General features: G+C 47.6%; 1 protein-coding gene across 3 annotated transcripts in view; it reads right to left on the minus strand.

The window, feature by feature from the left end:
- The window catches only part of RIMS2 (regulating synaptic membrane exocytosis 2), a 1,922,267-nt gene that overhangs the window by 200,930 nt on the left and 1,702,483 nt on the right, over positions 1–18,854 (minus strand). The window lies entirely within an intron of this gene.

Here is an 18,854-nt window from a genome sequence, read left to right on the forward strand (position 1 = left end):
AGATGCAGTAAGTCAGCTGGGCAGCTGCAGACAGGCCTCTGGAGCTTGTTGTGTCATCATAGCTCAGAACAGGAGGTCACCAACTGACCCTTGTAGCCACTCTGGTAGTCCTGGGATCAAAGAGATGGTCCTTTCTCCTTCAAGCAGAAAGGCAGGCCTCAAGCTGCAGGGCAGTCTCCTGAAGTACTAGGAAATCTTCCACAGTTCCAGGAGTGTAGTGATGAGTGGCTGGGACGTCAAATATTTACACCTGGTGCCACTCTTTAAAGTGGGGGAAACATCTAGTCCTCATCCTCCTATCTGCTTCTGGGTTCTGAAAAGTTCTTCCTTCCACGGCCCAAACTCCAAGAGAACTAGGGTGACAAAAGGTTGGTGTCTAGTTCCTTTGTGCATATGCTGGAGGCAGTCCTTTGAAATGTATGTGAGGAAGGTAACAGCTCTGCTCCTCCCATCCCGGCAAGATGGCCCTCTCCCAGCTACAACCCGATCCTATGGTTCACTGTATGGTTCCAAGGTGCATTACTGATGGGGGAGCAATTAATAGGCTCACACAGCTGGAAACTTCTAGAAGGTCTCAGAATATTTAGAGTAGTAAAATGCTAACTTTCTAAAAGTAGCATTTTCAAATTTGTAATCTAAACTCTGACTTTACCATTAAAAGGGATTTTAAATTACAATTCATTTAAATTTAAGGCCACCAATGGCATTTCTACCTGTTCCCAATAAAGGTTAGTACTTATTAAATGTAATAAAGTAACCTAATGTTATCTTATGGGAGAGGTGGGATTCACAGTAGTGAAAAATAAATTAGTGAGTTTTTCCACTACCAGGACATGCCAAACTGAAAACCACATGTCATATTCTTTTAAATACATTGCGGCGATTTTTAGGGCATAACGTAGGGGTGACTTATATGTAGTAAAAGGTTTAGGCCTGGCATAAGCTTTATTTTGCCAAGCTGAACTGACGGTTTAATAGGTGCACAATGGCAGGCCTTAGACAGGTTTTTAAAGGGCTGCTTAAGTGGGTGTCACAATACGTGCTTCAGGCCCACCAGTAGCATTTAATTGAGCTCTGGGTACATGTAGTACCACTTTAATAGGGACTTATAAGTAAGTTAAGTGTGCCAATTGGGTGTAAGCCAATTGTATCATATTTAAAGAAGAGAGAACAAGCACTGTAGCACTGGTTAGCATTGGCAACGTGCACAGAGCCCTAATGCCGACAGAAATTAATTTTCAGAAAACAGGAAGGGATAATTCTAAAAAGGTTTGTGGGTGACCCTAAAGAAAGGGCTAAGTCGAACAATGAAAACACTTCAAAAAATTCAAGGAGCAAAAAAGTGTCACTTTGTATATGACCTCCAACAGTTTGGTAAGTTAGATAATGTGTATGCTGAATAACCTGTGCAGTAACAGAGACATATTCTCTGAATGCTAACAACCTATCAAAAGCAAACTGTAGGGTGGGAAATGAAGCTAAGAAATCTCTAGCAATGACAGAACCTTCCTTTACAAAAAGATTTCTATGAGTGTTGTGGGATTAGTAGTGCTACAGCCACCTAGTATTTAGAGATATACCAGCACTCTGACGTGTCTAGAAAGTGGCATGAATTTCCAAACTCCCAACACCGTTGAATAAATATAAACATAAATTAAACAAAGAGCCAAAAACGTTTGTTGGATTTCAGTATGCAGGCTCCTCAGACCGAACGTTTGTACATCTTCTAACGAAATCTGTTTCCTAAAACACACAAAATGGATGAGGTTTGCTCAATGCCCCAAATATGAGATCGACAAAAAAACATTATTTCCTTAAAGTGTACAGGAAGGAATAATCAGGTATTTTTTTGCTAGCAGACGAAAACTGTCTGAAAACACTGGCTAAACCCCAGTTTGGAGTCTGGAAAAACAGAAAGCTTCCTCCTGGGCACTCGTTTATGTGCCCTTTACATGTGTTCTAATTGACATCTATTAGTAGAAAGATGTCAAGAGAAATCAAGCTGCAGAAATGCTGAATAATGCTGAATAATTCAGTGTTCCAGCTGTCTTAGCTGACGTCAATGAAAAAGGGGGAGGCCAGACTGTTGCAATCCGCAAACTTTCTTTTTGAAGTATTCACATTTCCTAATGCGGTAAGGGCTCTCCAAGTATCACATTACAGACGCTCTTCGGAAATACACGGTTATCAGTCAGCTTGCTCACTGCTATCAACATTTCGCTTCAAAAGGTTGGTAATTGAAGTCATAGTTTTATGATGAATTGAGCTTCAAAAATATATTCCCAAACATTCAGTTCTAGCTTTGGGACACTAAACACCATGCATGAAGGGATAACTTTAAAATATGTTACACAGAGAATACACACAAAGGATGACTTTAAATGCTGATCCATTGACGCTACCAAGAGATCTGGTAACAAGGTCAGAGGTCGAAAATCGCAAGACGGCTTGGTTGTCAGATGCTGTGGTCATTTTTGCTTTATCGAAATAGAATATATAATTCGCTCAGTTCCGTATTGTTGTGTTCACCACAATGCTGTTGGGTTCGCAAATGGTAGATCCACTGCACCCCGATAAGAAATGCACCCTACTTGGAAGAGAGGCGAACTGGCAAGTGTCTCTAACTGCCTCTCTAAAGAGTTTTCTCTATTAGATGGAAAGTGTTAGGAGTCAGGCAACCCTGCCTGAGACTCTTATCTGCAAGTGATGTTAAACAGGGCCCTGCCTTGTACCCCAACTTAGGACTCACACACAATCGTTGGTATTGTATATCATTTATATTGCAGCATCTGTCTACAAATCGTGTCTCAGAATGATCATATTTATAATAAATTGCGCAGATAATTTACAAATAATGGCAAATGTGCGCAGACCCGAATCATATTTCATCACACATCTCTAACATGTTAGTCTATTCCCTACCCAAAGGACCCTTATGTTGCCTTCCATCCAATCCATATGCCTGCCTTCATTTTACTAAGCATTTTTTTATGCCAAGCCATGTATAGTTTCTCCACATACCTCCTGCTGTCATCAGGTCAGGAGTCAAATTTCAGCACTTCAGCATTTCCACTCAGCAAGGAGAGTGGACACCCTTGGCGTGTTCCTCTGTATATCTTAAAAGGACTGGATACCGCCCCGTTAACTCTCACTTGTGCTATTGGGTCATTGTACATGAGAGCTATCCATTTCCGAAATTGCAGCCCAAAACTCAGTGTGGTCCATACGTCGAAAAATATGGCCATTCAATACTGTCAAATGCCATCCGTGCATCTAATGCTAGTACAGCTGCTGCCTCTCCCGGACTGGATGCTGTTTTGTGCATAACTCCGAAAAGTCTTCTGAGATTTAGTCTACTGCTTATACATGGTATAAATCCAGACTGGTCTGTGTGAATTATTTCTTGAGATTACCAGTTGTATCCGATTTGCCAAGGCCCTAGGTAGCACCTTAGCTTCAAAATTGATCAGCGATATGGGTCTGTATGAGCTACACCGCTCTGGGGGTTTCCTCTCCTTAGTTATTACTGCTATAGTAGCCAACCGGATATCCTGAGGCAATTTTCTGCCTTCCAGTGCTGAGTGAAACATATTTAACATTGGCTGCACCACCCTATCTGCGATACTTTTGTACAGTTCTGCAGGTAGCCCATTTGGGCCAGCCGCTTTCCCAGACTGCAAGTCTCGTATAGCTCCTGTTATATCTTCTCACTTCAGATCTTTGTCTAGATCTTCCCTTTTCTCTACTGTGAGTTCCGTCAGGCAGAGGTCTCTCATGAGCTCTGCACGGTCTCCGGCCGTTCTAGTTGTTACTGACTGATATAGCTCCTCATTGTGTGTTGCAAAAGTCTCAGCTATTTCACCATTCGACTTACTTGTTGAACTGTCAGGATTTTGTATTTCTAGGGCCCAGTTACAGTTTTTATCTCTCCTCTCTAGCCATGCTATCAGTTTGCTTGCTTTGTCCCCTATGTCATATATATGCCTTTGTGTGGCTATTGCATGAGCTCTAGCTGCGCATTCTTCCAGGTCTTTGAATTCTGATTGTCGTAACCACAGTTTGTGCCCTAGGGGGGGTTCTAATGTGCCCCCTCATCCAATTTGTTCCTCTAGATCTGCTATCTCATGTTCCCACTCCACACATCTGGCCCATCTTTCTTTCCTTTTGCCCTCAGCTAATGCCTGTGCATGTCCCCTCGCCACTGCTTTATATGCTTCCTATAAAGTACCATTAGAGCTGACCTTCCCAGTGTTCTCTTCAAAATATTAGTCTGTTGCTTCCCTAAAGTTGGCCACAAACTCTTCATCCCTGAATAGCCACGGTTGTATTCTTGGTGGGAGGGTGCAGTCCCTTGTAGGACCCTGGAGCACGATTACTACCGGTGAGTGGTCCGATATTCCTCTGGCTTTATGTTGCGCTTCCTTAAATAAGCCCGCGTGTATACTTTGTGTATATATGTAATCTAGGTGGGACCCAGTGGGTGGCGCTGCTGAAGTGTGTGTGTATTGCCTGGTGTTGGGGTTCTGAGCTCTCCATAAATCTGTTAACCCAATTGCTGCCGCGAATGGACGTAACGGTCCCAGGCCAGTGGTTCTTTCAGGTCTTGCGCTTTAATCTATCTCCGGTGACATTACTGCGTTCATGTCTCCTCCCAGTATTAGGATCACTTGGGGCATTTCAAGCAGTACTTTATTGAGTTCTGGGAAGGTTTCTGAGTGGAGTTTTGGCGGTACATATAAGGAGCATACATTAATGGTTCTACCCTCCCATGTCCCGGTCAGAGCTACGTATTTGCCCTCGGAGTCGCACCAAATGCGGCCCGGCACAAAAGGGGTGGTATTTTGGCTTAATATCGCCACCCCTCTTGAACAGGATGTTAACCACGCGTGAACTATGAGCGTATAGCCGTACCTGTTCAGTGCCAAGTTACAATTTTCCTTTAGATGTGTCTCCTGAAGTAACACTAGGTCTGGGGAGTGCCTACGCATTTATTGGAAGACTATTGTGTTTGACTGTGTTTCCCAGACCATTGACGTTCCAGGACAGGATCGTTATAGTGTTAGCTGTTCGTGATGCCATTGCTAATGTGTGTTTTCCTTCTCCTTTCTCGCCGCTCCCTCCCCAACTCCCTGTGTCTGTGACTTATGTACCAGGTTCTTTGGTGCCCCTGAGTCTAACCCAACCATAACATAACTCATTCGTCGCAAACAAATATAACACTATAGCCATAACGTTTCCCTTGTTCCAACACACCCTCCCTGCCACCCTGCACTGTAGGTCTAAAACTACCCACTGCCCCAATATGCAGAGCGTCTGTTGCCTAGTCTTGAACATTCTACTTTATAGGGGTCGGTTGGCACCTATTCTCTCTCTATGTGATTAGCACTTATAGTACTGCTTCTTGAGGGGGCAGCCAGATCCATGTTCCACCTCCTCTCCCCTCAGTGTCTATCCAGCCCAGAAGTCCAGACGATGTCTCTTATCGTTCCCACTTCGGCTTTATCTATCTTGTTTACACACAGCCTATTTGATGGCTGATTGCAATTCTAACTGTCCTCTGCCTTGTGCAGATCCATTACTCGCTGTGTCTTCTTGCCCGCCTCCAGACAGGTTGTCATCTTGATGCACCCTGTCTCGGTTCTGTCACCTTGGGTTCCGCCTTTCCTTCGTCTTGAGAGCCAATGCCACACCTCTCTGGTGAGGTAAAGTACCATGATTTGCTGTCTTTCATCACTCTGAGTTTAGCCGGGAACAGCATCGCGTATTTAAGTATCTCCTTTCTTCATGCCCTCTTAACTTCATCAAAGGTCCATTGCTGCCACTGCACCATCAAGGTACAGTCCGGAAAGAACCTTATCATTGCGTTCTCGTGGACCAGGTCTCCCCTGGTCCGGGCAGCCAGCAAGATGTCATCGCGGTCTTGGTAGTTTAATATCCTGGCTATTATTGTTCTTGGCGGGCCACCTGGTTTAGGTGGGGGCACCAGAGCCCTGTGGGCTTTCTCAATCGTGAAGAATCTGGAGACACGCTCGGGTTTCAGCTGATTTAGAAATAAGTCCTCCAATAAAAGGTCAATGAAGGGTCCCTCCATTCCCTCCGGCACCCGACCACCCTTACATTATTTCTGCAGGCCCTGCCTTCCTGGTCTTCCAGCTTCCATTATTTTCTGCTGCTGCTATAATTGTTGCACCTGGTCCTCCAGTTTTCTGGAGTCGGTCTGCAGCGACCCTTGACCCTGACCCAGGCAGGTCGCTCCCCACGCCGCGCAGCTCCACTAGCCTGGCCCGTGTCCTGAGCCCAGGTGCTGCTGGGAGTTTAAGGCCCGCTTTCACCCACAGGCTACCACCTGCGCCTCATCCCTGGTGGCCAGTGGTAGGCCCTAGGTTTGCTCTCTTGCTTTTGCCTGTTTTTGCTGCTGTTGCCTGTTTTTGTAATTGTTTATTTGTGCTTGTCTTTTTTCTACCCCTTTCATCCCCCCTGCTTTGTTGTGTCCGTTTTTGCCTTCTGTGTCCTTCGCTGGTCCCGCTTTTTGCCTGTTTTTGCTGCTGCTGCCTGTTTCTGTAATTGTTTATTTGTGCTCGTTTTTTCTCCCCCTTTCATTCCCCCTGCTTAGTTGTGCTCGTTTTTGCCTTCTGTGTCCTTCGCTGGTCCCGCTTTCATGCCGCTGCGTCCCCTGCGGCCCCACCCCGCCTGCTCCCATTCGTCCGCCCCCCCTCCCAGCTGCCTACTCCCTCCCACCTCCCCTTCTTATGGCGGCCGCTGTGCAGTGAAGGGAGCGACCCTTGACCCTGATCCAGGCAGGTCGCTCCCCACGCCGCGCAGCTCCACCAGCCTGTGCCTGTGTCTTGAGCCCTAAGGCAAGCCCGTGTGTGCCCGTCCGCGCCTGGACTGCGCCCCCAGCGCCAGAACACCTGGCCCCCGCGAACACCACGGTGTCCATCTCCACTACGATGCCAGCACCCTCCACGCACTCAACACCGGATGAGCACACTCCTGCTTCCAGGCCGCCCCGAAAAGCACCCAAGGACCCTTCTCCTGCCTGAACTGCAGCTTCACCAGCAGCAGACCCGCAAATCCACCAACCAGGACAGCACGCAACCACCTTAGATGCATACTCCTGAACACCCACTCCGCACACAAACACGCCGCCGAACTCTGGGACCTGCTCGACACGTCCTCCCCGGACGTCGCCTTCCTGACAGACACCTGGATGAACGACTACTCGGCACCTGACATCGCCATAGCCATCCCGGACAGCTACAAGATCACCCGTAGAGACCGCACCAACGGAGTAGGAGGTGGAATCGCCATCATCCACAAATCCACCCTCAAGGTCTCAACCAACTCCGACGACACCCTCAACACCGCCGAAAACCTGCACTTCCAGATCCACACTGATCCCAACACCACCCTCAGAGGAACTCTGATCTACAGGCCCCCCGGACCCAGACCACAGTTCAGCGACTCCATCTCTTAAGTTAAGCGGCCATAATGCTGATGCCAAGCCACGCCCCCCTGGACATGTATTTTTAAGTTTTATACCTCATGTTGTGGAAAAAATCCAAAATGTGTTTTTCACTACTGCAAGGCCTACCTCTCCCACAGTTTAACAGTAGGTTTCCTTATTACATTTAATGGTAATGTTGGATCTTTAATCACAATTCTCAAAATGCCGCTTTAAGAAAGCTTCCCAAAAGGCACGTGGCTTGCGCACCCGTCTGTCGCACTGCGGATTGCAGGAATATTTCCTTACTATAGGCCAATCCTTGCTGCGTGATCCAATATTTTGACCCAAGGTATACCAATGATTATATCAGCTTCTTGCGTAGTTCATCCATGCAGTTTTAAATCACCAGGGAGACAGCGTGATTACACCATGATCCTTTATTTACACATTTTCAAATGTCTCCTGCATGCCCATCCAGGCTTCTTACAGTGACACGTGAGTGTCAATTATTCATTAAAGTAGACTCATTTCATTACACCAAATGCATTTCGAGCCCAAAGGCTCTTCATCAGGGGTCACTTTAGGAGCAACAACTTGACAAGTTTTTATCAGTATGGAGTGAAACGTACGAGGAGACCAGGCTGTCGGTTGTGGCTCCTAAAGTGACCCCTGACGAAGAGCCTTCGAGCTCGAAATGCATTGGGTGTAATGAAATGAGTCTACTTTGATGAATAATTGACACTTACGTGTCCTATAGTAAGGAAATATTTCTGCAATCCGCAGTGTGACAGACGGGTGAGCAAGCCACGTGCCTTTTGGGATACCTCTGGACTGAGCTGTGACACATGGGATGATTCGCAACATCTGTTCGGATGCAGTACATGGTTTCGTTTTCACATGATAATTAAAATATGTTTAAGGGAAGGTGACCATTCTCAAATTTCTCTTTTCGCTTTTAGAAAGCTAGCATTTTCTGGTCCCCACCTTTTAGAATCTGTCGTGTGTATCCTGGATCACATGACTAGGTGCAGTGGACAGTTGGTCTTTGTGTATTACTCCCAAACAGTCAGACAAAGAGAAGCTAGGTGCTGGCAGAATGAGTTAAGAAGTGGGAGGAACTTGCACCTACCACACTTGCACCTAACAAAGGCCCTGTCTGTGCACTCTCACAAAGGGTTTGACACTAGTCTATTTTCATCCAAGACAATCTGGGGCCATGCAGGGAGGCCGGAAATTCTAAGCACCTCTGGGGGTTAGAAACCTCTAGAAGTTTCTCCTATTTCAAACTGGACAGCAGGTTTAAATATTGGACCTCAGACCCAAACTCTTCAGTACACACCTGGAACTGTGAAAGACTCAGAAGAAGGGTTGTTGTGCTGCTCTGCTGCAAGGACTGCCACTTTGTTGCCCTGCTGTGGTGCTCTGCTTCCTTTCTACCTTAGTGAGAAGTACTGGACCTGCATCTTTACCCCTGGACCACAGAAGTGACTTCAAGGGCTAGTTGGCAGGCTGCCTGATTAGAAGCTCCATGGCCAGAACAGGCTTCCTCCATCTTCTACCCAGCACCTGGGGTCTGCCAGCTGTGAGTCCTACCCTCCCATGTGTTGCCATCCCATCCCAGTCCATGACCCTTGGAATTGGACTGAAAGTGCTTCACAAGCCCCAACTGTGGTCACAGCAAAACCGGTGCATCGGAGCCGTTGCGCGATGTATCACCTCACCATATTCCGCTTCAAGCCTGTTGCGTGGTCTGTCTCAGGTGCAAGAGGACTTACTGCCGCCCGCAGCCTTCTAGGACCCGCCTCTGTATGATGCTTCCTCAATGCAGACATTCACATCACAAGCCCCTCCTCGAAGGCATCTTTGAGGCGACGCAGGACTCTGCATCACAGGACCTGCAAGTTCCTTCTGAATCAGCTGGGGTGCTACACATCTCAATGCAGGACTAAGCATTACAAGCACCTCATCGATAGCATCCTCAACAACAATGCAGATCCTCACATCATCCCTCCGCAAATAAGATTTAAGGTACTCTTGTTCAGTGGGCATGCCAGAGTCCCTGTAGCCGGCCCACGGTCCATTGCGGTCAACCTGAACTTGAGACTTTGTCACAGTCTGACACGACTAGAAATCCACAGTTGGCGCTTTCTGCTTTTTGGCACTATTTTTACTTAAACCTTTATAATTGCATATCTCCAGTTCTAATTATTGGATTTTTGTCGTTTTGGTCTTAAATTATTTATAAAATTTTACTCTATGTTTCTAAATTGCAGTGGGGTTATTCTAGTGTTGTGTCTTCACTTTATTACTGATTGAAGTACTGCAAAAATACTTTACACAGTGCCTCTAAGTTAAGCCTGACTGCTTTTGAGAGAAAACTAACAGCAGGTTAAGCAGAGGTTAGTTTGGGGTTTGCTTGTGACTTCACCCTGACAAAGATTGTGGTTGCCCCCACCTCAACCAGTAACCCAATTTCTATATATTGGTGTTCAGCCATGAGGATTTGGAATTGTGTTTGTACAGTGCCATAAAGTGAATTTGTATTACACTAAAATCCCAGATATGTAATCCTAGACTACATTGAACCTTTTTAAATTCTCCTTAGTTGTCTGATTGACTATTTTTCTTTGTTCTAAATTTAACTTATTGGCCTCTTTTGTCCCATACCATGGGTGGATATGGGTTGCTCAATGTGGAGAACCTCAGCAGGGCTGAGTTGCAGAGCTCTGCAAGGAGAAAGGGATGCGTGCAGAAAAGCAAGCCACAAAGCTGGACCTTCAGATAGCCCTCTGTGACAAGGCTGTAATCCTAGGGTGAACAATCTGAGGATGTAGATCTTAATGAGGATGATTCTGATGAGGGCGAACTTAATTTAGGAGTGGAGGAGACCCAGGCTGTGGAGCTCCCAGAGAAGGGAAACCATCTGCTCACTGAGAGAGAGCCCAGTGTAAGGGCAGGTAGCGGTGTATCCTCCAGGAACTTAGAATGTATTGAGAGCATTGAAAGGAAGAATGATTCTTAAGTTCACAGCCAATGTTCTTCTCCGGCTTTGGTGCAGTGGTCCACATACGACCAGAGCCATGATGTTGCTAGGTGGCAGGAGTCTGTTGCAAAGGTAGACTTATGTTTCACTATTGAGAACTGTCCTCCTATACATTGTCTAATAATAGTAAACACAAGATGATGGGCGGAGTGCTGAAACTTTTGAACCACTCACCCACAGTCAAGAGATCTGGGTTTAATCCATTGTTCTTTTGCTCACTATGCCACCTCAGTTTGGACCCAGCCATATGAATATCAGTCTTGACCCAGCTCCTCATGGTAACATTCCAGCCTGAACTCGCTGCACCAAACTAGATACTTAAATTGCTTATTTTTTTTTTTAAACCCTAAAACAACTCTCCTCCTCCCCCCCCCTCCCCAATGAACTGTTCCTACCATGTGTTGCGTTCGCTACTGCGGGGCCTTGCTGGGGGCTATACAGGGGTAATACGCTGCGGCAGAAATAAGAGACGCACACCACACGTGTGTCATGGTATGGAGAGACCTCGCCCCCAAGCGGGCGGCTCCTTTTATTGTCACCCCGCAGGCCACGCCTGGGCCCTCTGAGCAGGACCCCATTGTTTGTGGCGCTGAGTTCGTTTCGTATTTGCCACATTTTTGCTATATGTTCCCGCTCTTCCGGACTCCAGGAGTTAGCTTGCCGCAGATAGTTGGTTCAAGACCCTTCCTGGACTGCTTTCAGAGTTCGGCTGTACACTGCATCCGTGGTGGCCGCCTCTTTGACGTCCTCCAGGGTCATGTTCAGGGGACAGGCCGCTGCGGATACTAGGTGAACGTATTGTTCTACGTCGTCCGTGTCTTCTGGGGCCTCGGTCGGAACGGGGTGCCGGGACAGAAAATCTGCGGGGTTCTTGGCCCCTGGCCGGTATACTACCTCCATTTCATACGGCTGCAGTTGGACTGCCCATCTCTCGATACGCGGAGGGGGGGTGAGGCGCCGTCCCTTTGAAGAGTGGGACGAGTGGTTGGTGGTCCGTGACCATCGTGAACAGTTGTCCTTTTATGTATAGGTGGAAGTGGTTGCAGGCCAACTTAATGGCCAAGGCCTCTCGCTCAATTTGCGCGTATCTGGTTTCCATGGGTGTTAGGGACTTGCTTGCGAATGAGAGCGCTGCCCAGTGGCCCGGCTTGTGTTGTTGGGCTAGCACCGCACCGAGACCCACTGGGCTTGCGTCCACGAGTACTTCTGTTTGTTTTGTTGGATCAAAGTATGCCAACGTGGCTTCTCCCAGAAGGGCATCCTTTATGCCTTGGAACGCTTCTTCTTCTTTCTGCCCCCATTGCCACTTGGCATCGGCTCTTGTGAGGGCTCGTAGGGGTTCCGCTCGGGTGGCCAGTCCTGGGATGAATCTCCCACAATATGGTGCCATACCTAGAAAACTGCGCACTTCCGTCGGTGTTGCCGGTGCGGGTGCGTCCTTGATGGCCTGCGATTTCCTTGGGTCTACTTGGATGCCTTCCTGGTTGAACACATACCCAAAAAACTCGAGGGATGGCTGGAAAAACTGGCATTTGTCCTTGTGTAGGGTCGCCCCATGTTCTTTGAGGCGCGTTAGCGTGTTGTGAAGATGTTTGTAGTGATCCGCGGCCGCTGCCGAGTGGATTAAGATATCATCGCTGACGTTTAACACACCGGGTAACCCTGATAACATCTCCCGTATAGTATTTTGGAATACTTCCGCCGCTGACGATATCCCAAAGTTGAGTCTTTTGTATCTTCGTAGCCCGAGATGGGTGCTGAATGTAGTGATGTAACGGCTTTCCTTTGATAATGGGAGTTGGTGGTATCCTGCATTTAAGTCGATCCTTGAGAACCATTTTGACCCGTTTACATCTGCGATGATATCTTCCATTGTTGGCGTGATGTGACACTCTCTCCGTATGGCTTTATTCGGCAGTCTCATATCAATACAGAATCGTATGGCTTCTCCGCTATAACCATTGGGGACACCCAGGGCGTTGGTACCGACACCTTTTCAATGATGCCTTGCTTCTCCAGAGTCTCTAGCTCTTTTACTACTAGCGGCCGCAGGTGAAAAGGGACTCTCCTGTGTCGCAACGCGACTGGGACGACTGTTTTGTCGATGTGCAGTTTGACAGGATCGCACTTGATGCGTCCAAGTCCTTGGAACAGTTCCGGGAACTGGTTGAGTAGCTCTTCTACTTGGAGGGTCTGGATCCGCATTGCGAAAGAAATTAGCACAAGGTCCTCTGCGGTGTGGCTGCTCAGTAAAGTGTCCGCCTCCCTGTCGATGACATGAATTGTTGTTGTCACTTCCACATCATCTGCCTTGACAGGAACTGTGATTTTCCCCTTTAGCGGAAGTGGGCTGTCTGGTCCATATGCGTAGATTCTGGTTTTGTACGACCTCACCGGAGGACATGGCCGTAGGCGCCGGTATTGCTGAAGGCCCATGATGTTGACTGTGGCCCCGGTGTCGATAACGGCTTTTACTTCCATTCCCGCCACATGGATCATGCATGTTGGCTGAGGCCTACGGCGTTGTTTGAGTTCTCGCGCGAATGAGATCAGGTACGCCTCTCCATCATCATCATCTGACGAGTCTTCACTCGACTCTTGGTATCTCCTGTTTTTCCTTTTCGTATCGTCTAGTGGCGTCGCCTCTGACACCGACAGTTGTCGTACTGCTCTTGTCGGGGGTCTGCGGTTCCGGAACTCACGGCCTCTGGTGCGCCTTCGGCATACGAGGGCAAAGTGGTTGGGTATCCCGCAGTTGGCGCACGTTTCCCTTGCACTGGGCAGTCTTTTGCGGCATGTGGTTCATGTCCACAGTATCCACACTTTGACTTGGCTGCTTCTGGCTTTGGATTTCTGAATGAGTCTCCTCTTGGTTTGGCTCGGAGGGCGTCTACACGTTCCGTTTTGATATTATCAGCCCGTCTTCAGGGTTTGATGAGCGCTTGGTCCATTTCGTTTGCTCATGTCTTCGAGCGCGATCTTCGGTTGGCGCAGGATGAGTCCTCTCAACGTCTTATGACGACATCCGTGGATCAGCTGTGTGCGGATCTCCTTTGGCTGATCATCGCATGTGCATGTGCTGGCGAGTTCACGAAGCCGTGCATAGAATACGTCCATCGACTCCCCCTCTCTCTGCCGGGCTTGGCGCAACTTGAACCATTCCAAATCTGGGTTCAATTGTGGGTCAAAGTGGGCATCGAACGCGGCCACCGCCGCGTTGTAGTCCGCTGCTGCGCCAGTGTTGGGCAAATGCTTGAATAGCTTGAAGATTTCGTCTCCCGCATAGTGTAGGAGCAGGGATCTTTTTACCGCTTCGTCTTTCTCCCGGGTCGCGATGAAATAGTTACTGAGCCGTTCTATCCAGATCTTCCATCGGGGAGATGCTGTCGCGGGATCCTCTAGTTCACTAAATGGGGGTAGGACTCCTGATGCCGCGTGTTGAAAGGGCACGTGGGCCGGTGCCGCCACTTGGCCTGGTGCTGCTGCCACTTGGCCTGGTGCTGCTCGTTGGTCGTTGTCTCCCATTGTGCTTAACCTCAGCCGTTTCCTTTTCCTCTTGGGGCAGGTGATTTGTTCCTCCCCTCCCCCGCCTGTTGGTTATGTTGGTGGTGATGGGCCAGGGTGCGTGGCTAAACCTCTTGCCGTGAGGCTCTGTGTTATTGTGTGCCTGTTCTCATGGAAAAACAGCTGTGGCTCTTCAGGGGGTGTGTTGTGGGCCTCTGTCTGTGTTGGTCAGCAGCTCCCCTGGGGCCTGAGTCACTGTATGTATGTATATAAGGCTTTGCACACGGCTGGTCCTAACCTTATCCTTGCTTGCAGCTTATTTTTCTTTTGCTGGCTGCCCTGTGGGGTGAGCGTGTGAGGTCGCACTCACCGTTTTCCCTTTGATGACTTCATCGACCGTTACTGGGCCGGGTGCACTCTGCCGGGCCCGGTGCACGTGCGCATGCAGATTCCTGGCGCTCCGGCGTTCTTCCTTATGCGCGGCAGGTGCGCGACGTCAGGCATGCTGGTCTCCGATCCCACCCTCGTCGCCAGTGTTGCATTCGCTACTGCGGGGCCTTGCTGGGGGCTATACAGGGGTAATACGCTGCGGCGGAAATAAGAGACGCACACCACACGTGTGTCGTGGTATGGAGACCTCGCCCCCAAGAGGGCGGCTCCTTTTATTGTCACCCCACAGGCCACGCCTGGCCCGCGGATGCGTTGGGGCGGTCTCAGAACAACTAGACCGTGGAATACTACACCATGCACGGCCCTATCAATTCCGTTTATGACCTTGATATCTGCAACTGATATTATTGCTTAATTACTTGCTTATGTCTGCCTTGTATAATGCAGATATAAATGCGATTTATTGAATTGCGGCTCCATGCGTTGTTTTGGATTACCGATTCACCCTTACTTCATTGCCTCTTCCCCCTCCTCTTCTCAATTTGACTGATGTGCTCAGAAGTTTTAATTGCAATTGTGTAATTCCAATTGTTTTTCACTGATATATGTTGGTGAATACTCGATTGATTTCCTGAGATTATTAGAAATGGTTCAATTCAATATGATATCCAGTTAATGCATTTGTTTTCCACTGACCTTTGTGGAACAATTCCTCTTTCCAAGATGGTGCCTAAATATGCCTCCTTTCCTTGTTCTATCCCTCTGATGAGGCGCATGCCCTCTCGCGCAGTCACTCACCTTTTCACATTTACACGCATGCGCCTTGAGCACTCTCACTGACTGCATTGAAGATTGTTCATGGAGCGTTCTCGGCTCTGCGACGTGCCACTCCTGTGTTTGGCGGGAGGTTACAACAGACCACATTGACCATCTAAGAATGCCGGTAAGCGTTTTCGGTCTGCCCGGAATTTGAGAGCGACACACGTGATGATTTGTACGATCACATTTTGGATGCTCAGGTCCTTACATTTGTCATTCATTTGTTTTTAGCTGTAATTCATAGTTGGACATTATTTACCTAGACTCAGGTAATTATCGGGCATGGTTTATTTATTCTCACTTCCCTCTGGATCAGCATTTATTCCCCAGTTTTAATATATAGCTTTGTCGTATTTGTAGGCATTGTTTCTGTCACTCCAAAAGCCATTATCCCTTCATGAATCTGATTTTTATATTCAAGTTACTTTTTTTCTTTTTCTGACTGAGAACTGGCATGTGATTCTTGAAATTCCTTGTTTAATTATGACTGACTGGGCATACTATGTATTTCAGATCAGGTTTTCTCCGGATATTCCTTATAGACAAGCCTTGGCAGACTTTGTCTTCTATGGCATGGTTAGTATATACACCTTCATTTTCACAGACTTATAGTGGACAGTTGCCTCACTACTTGACCTTATTCGTTATTGTATTGTTACTTCTGTTGCACTCATGACACAATCCTGCACGTCCCGATTGAATCTTGTTTCACTTGAATGGTCAGCGCGTGCCTCTGAGTCACAATACAATGGCTAATGATTATCCTTATCTATGCTTCGTGTGTAACTCTTTTTTCCTCATCTCTTCTTTTCCTTATTTCCTATTTGATCAGCAGGCATTCTCTCAGGCATAACTTGTTGTGCCCTGATGATGATCCCCCTAGCCTGGTGGGGATTAAAACGTTATCAACTTGATTACCTTGTCTTTACTTGTTCACTTGTTTTTGTTTAAAATGAGCAAATGTACTTTTGTTTTTGTGGCATATCCCTTACTTGTACTTTAGCTTTATGCTGTGTAATGCCTAAAGTCACATGACTGCTTTTTTCTGCTACATACTGTCCCACTTCTATGGTTCTCATATTTTGTTTGATTAAATTAAATTATAAATGTCCATTTGTAATTCAAAATCATAGACATCATTGTATCTCGTTGTGTTATTGCTTTATATAACATCACAGTGTAGGGGGGCATACTACTCACACTAACGGTAGATGACCAGACCAAGTATGCCCTCATGAAAGCCATCTTTGATGCCAAATTTGGACTGACTTATGAGACGTACTGTCAGAGGTTCAGGGACAATCAATCTTCTAAACCAGTCTTGGGTAGATTTCCTGGTTTAGTCCAATAAATCACTGAATCGCTGGGTGAGAGGCAGCAAAGTTAATGTTTATGATGGGCTGTAAAACCTGATTTAGGGGCACATACTCAACATTTTCTTTTTTACTGTGCTGCACCAACATCTGGCGGATAGCAAGCTGATTGATCACAGGAAGCTTGCTGAGGAGGCCGGCATATGGCTCAGTACTGAGTGCCCAAGAAGGCATCTGGGCAGGGGATGGAAGGGGGTGGGAGGGGGAGGAGACTCCCAAAAGTGTGGTCAGGGTTCCAACCATAAGAAGGAGGGGAGATGAAAACAAAAATCGTCACAATGCCCTCAAAAACAGTACATAGGGGAAATGGTCCTATTCCCAATCTGGCCACCCAAAAAAAGGTTTTGTGGACAAAATATTTGTAAGGTTGTCCCTCAGTGCTATAAGAGTTGCACAGCTCCCCATTGGTGGACAGTCCCAGGGGTTTGCCAGTGTACCGCTTGGGGGAAGCTGGTCCAGGTCAGTAGGGGTGGGGGTGAGCTGAGATTACCTTAGTGTCCCTGAATGATGGGTACATGGTACCTAAGGCCCACATGCCTGTCAATACCTCCAAGTATAGGCAGGGGGTCACCATCAATGTGCAGAGGCTGGGGGCTCTGGGAACAGGTATGACTACTGTCAGGTGTCATCTGGTGTCCATAGAGCTGGTGATTCCTGATACATTTCACCAGGCTGAAGTAGCAGGAAACCGTACAAGTCACTAGCCGGTGGCTCTCGTCGCCTTTGAGTGGGAGGAGGGTCTTAGATTCTCTTAACCCCTTCAGTGCCCATGACGAGATAGTCTCGTCATGGAGCGCGGTTGCGCTGTGCCCATGACGAGACTATCTCGTCATGACCCCCGCCCGCTAATGCAACGGCCGGCACAGGGCGGGGAAAGGGCGGGGCACTGAAGAGGTTAAGGTTGCTGTGAGCCCTGCCATGTCTGTGGAGTGTTTGCTAGGGAATGACTTGGAGCACATTGCCTTGAACTGGAAATAGGAGGAGCTCAAGTAGCTTCTGGAAATGTTGGGATTGTCAGAGTTGGTCTGCATGACCACTCAGTCCATGGCTGCTTGGGAGGAGAGTCAAGAGAGCCTGAAAGTGTTGCCAAGTAGCCACGAAGAAAGGGAAGGACAGGAGGTGTGGGGTATAGGTGAATGGGGCATCATAGGAGGCGGCTCTGGAGCTGACAGGGGAGGACATTGCACCTCTAGGAGACCTGCTTGAGCTTGCTGGGTGGCAACCTGAAGGTGGGCCCATCAGGGAGGATTTCTTCAAGGTGCAGAGAGCACCCTAATCCTAGAGAGGGTGAAGCAGCCGGTCAAAGCCCAGGCAGCTGGTGACCCTTTCCGCTACAGTGAGCCTAAGGTGCCTGTTCATGAGGCAGCATGTGTGCTGATCGCCCCCAATGTTACAGGACCTTCCTACTGGGTTTGGCTCATGAGATAACCCTGGCAGAACATCTGGGGCAGGACAAGACCTTTCACAGTCTTGTCACCCGCTATTATTGTCTCACCTGCCAAGCGAGTGGGAAGACAGGGAAGAAGCTCAAGGCTCCCCCTGACATGTCATTGGCACCCCCTTTAAGAGGTTGGGCATTGACAGTGTTAGACCCTTGGACCCTAAAACTCCCTTGGGCAACAGGTCCATCCAGATTTTGGTAACCAGAGGCCACACCTCAGAAGATCATAACTGCAACTGCGGTGGCTAGGACCTTGATACGTTTTTTTTGTTTACCAAAGTGGGTTTTACCACTATTTTAGAATATGGTTTGTTTTCCCCTGGGACCACTGTGTATTCTGTGCTACTTACCTGTTTCTATTGCAAAGTATTGTGTGCATTGTGTATATATAGGAGATATCTGTATTCATTAGTGAGTGTCTTATAATAAATACATATTTTTATAAATACCTTGTGTGGTTCTTTTTCACTTAATCTATACCTATAAGATTGTGTTCTGGTAAAACAAGCTGCTTTACACTCCTTCTGGACTACGCCTGAAGGCTGCTCTCCACAGTTACCACTTAGAGAGCTTTCTAAGGTTGTCTAAGACCAATAAAATCACCATAAGGGTGGTCTGGATCAATGCAAGGTGTCCACTCACATAAGTGTATATCATATACTGAGCCAGCCTCTCACAATGGTGATGAAAATAAATATTTAAGGACTCGCCAACTTCATGAAAGTTCTGACCCCTGAGAATTAAATACGTTATTAAAAAATCTTAAAAGGGAGTCAAATGCTCTGGAAACCTGACTTTGGTAATAAAACAATACGTTTGCAAAATAAAGCCAGTACT

The sequence above is a fragment of the Triturus cristatus genome, chromosome 5_1 (genome assembly GCF_964204655.1).
Source record: "Triturus cristatus chromosome 5_1, aTriCri1.1, whole genome shotgun sequence".
NCBI classification, from domain to species: Eukaryota; Metazoa; Chordata; class Amphibia; order Caudata; family Salamandridae; genus Triturus; species Triturus cristatus.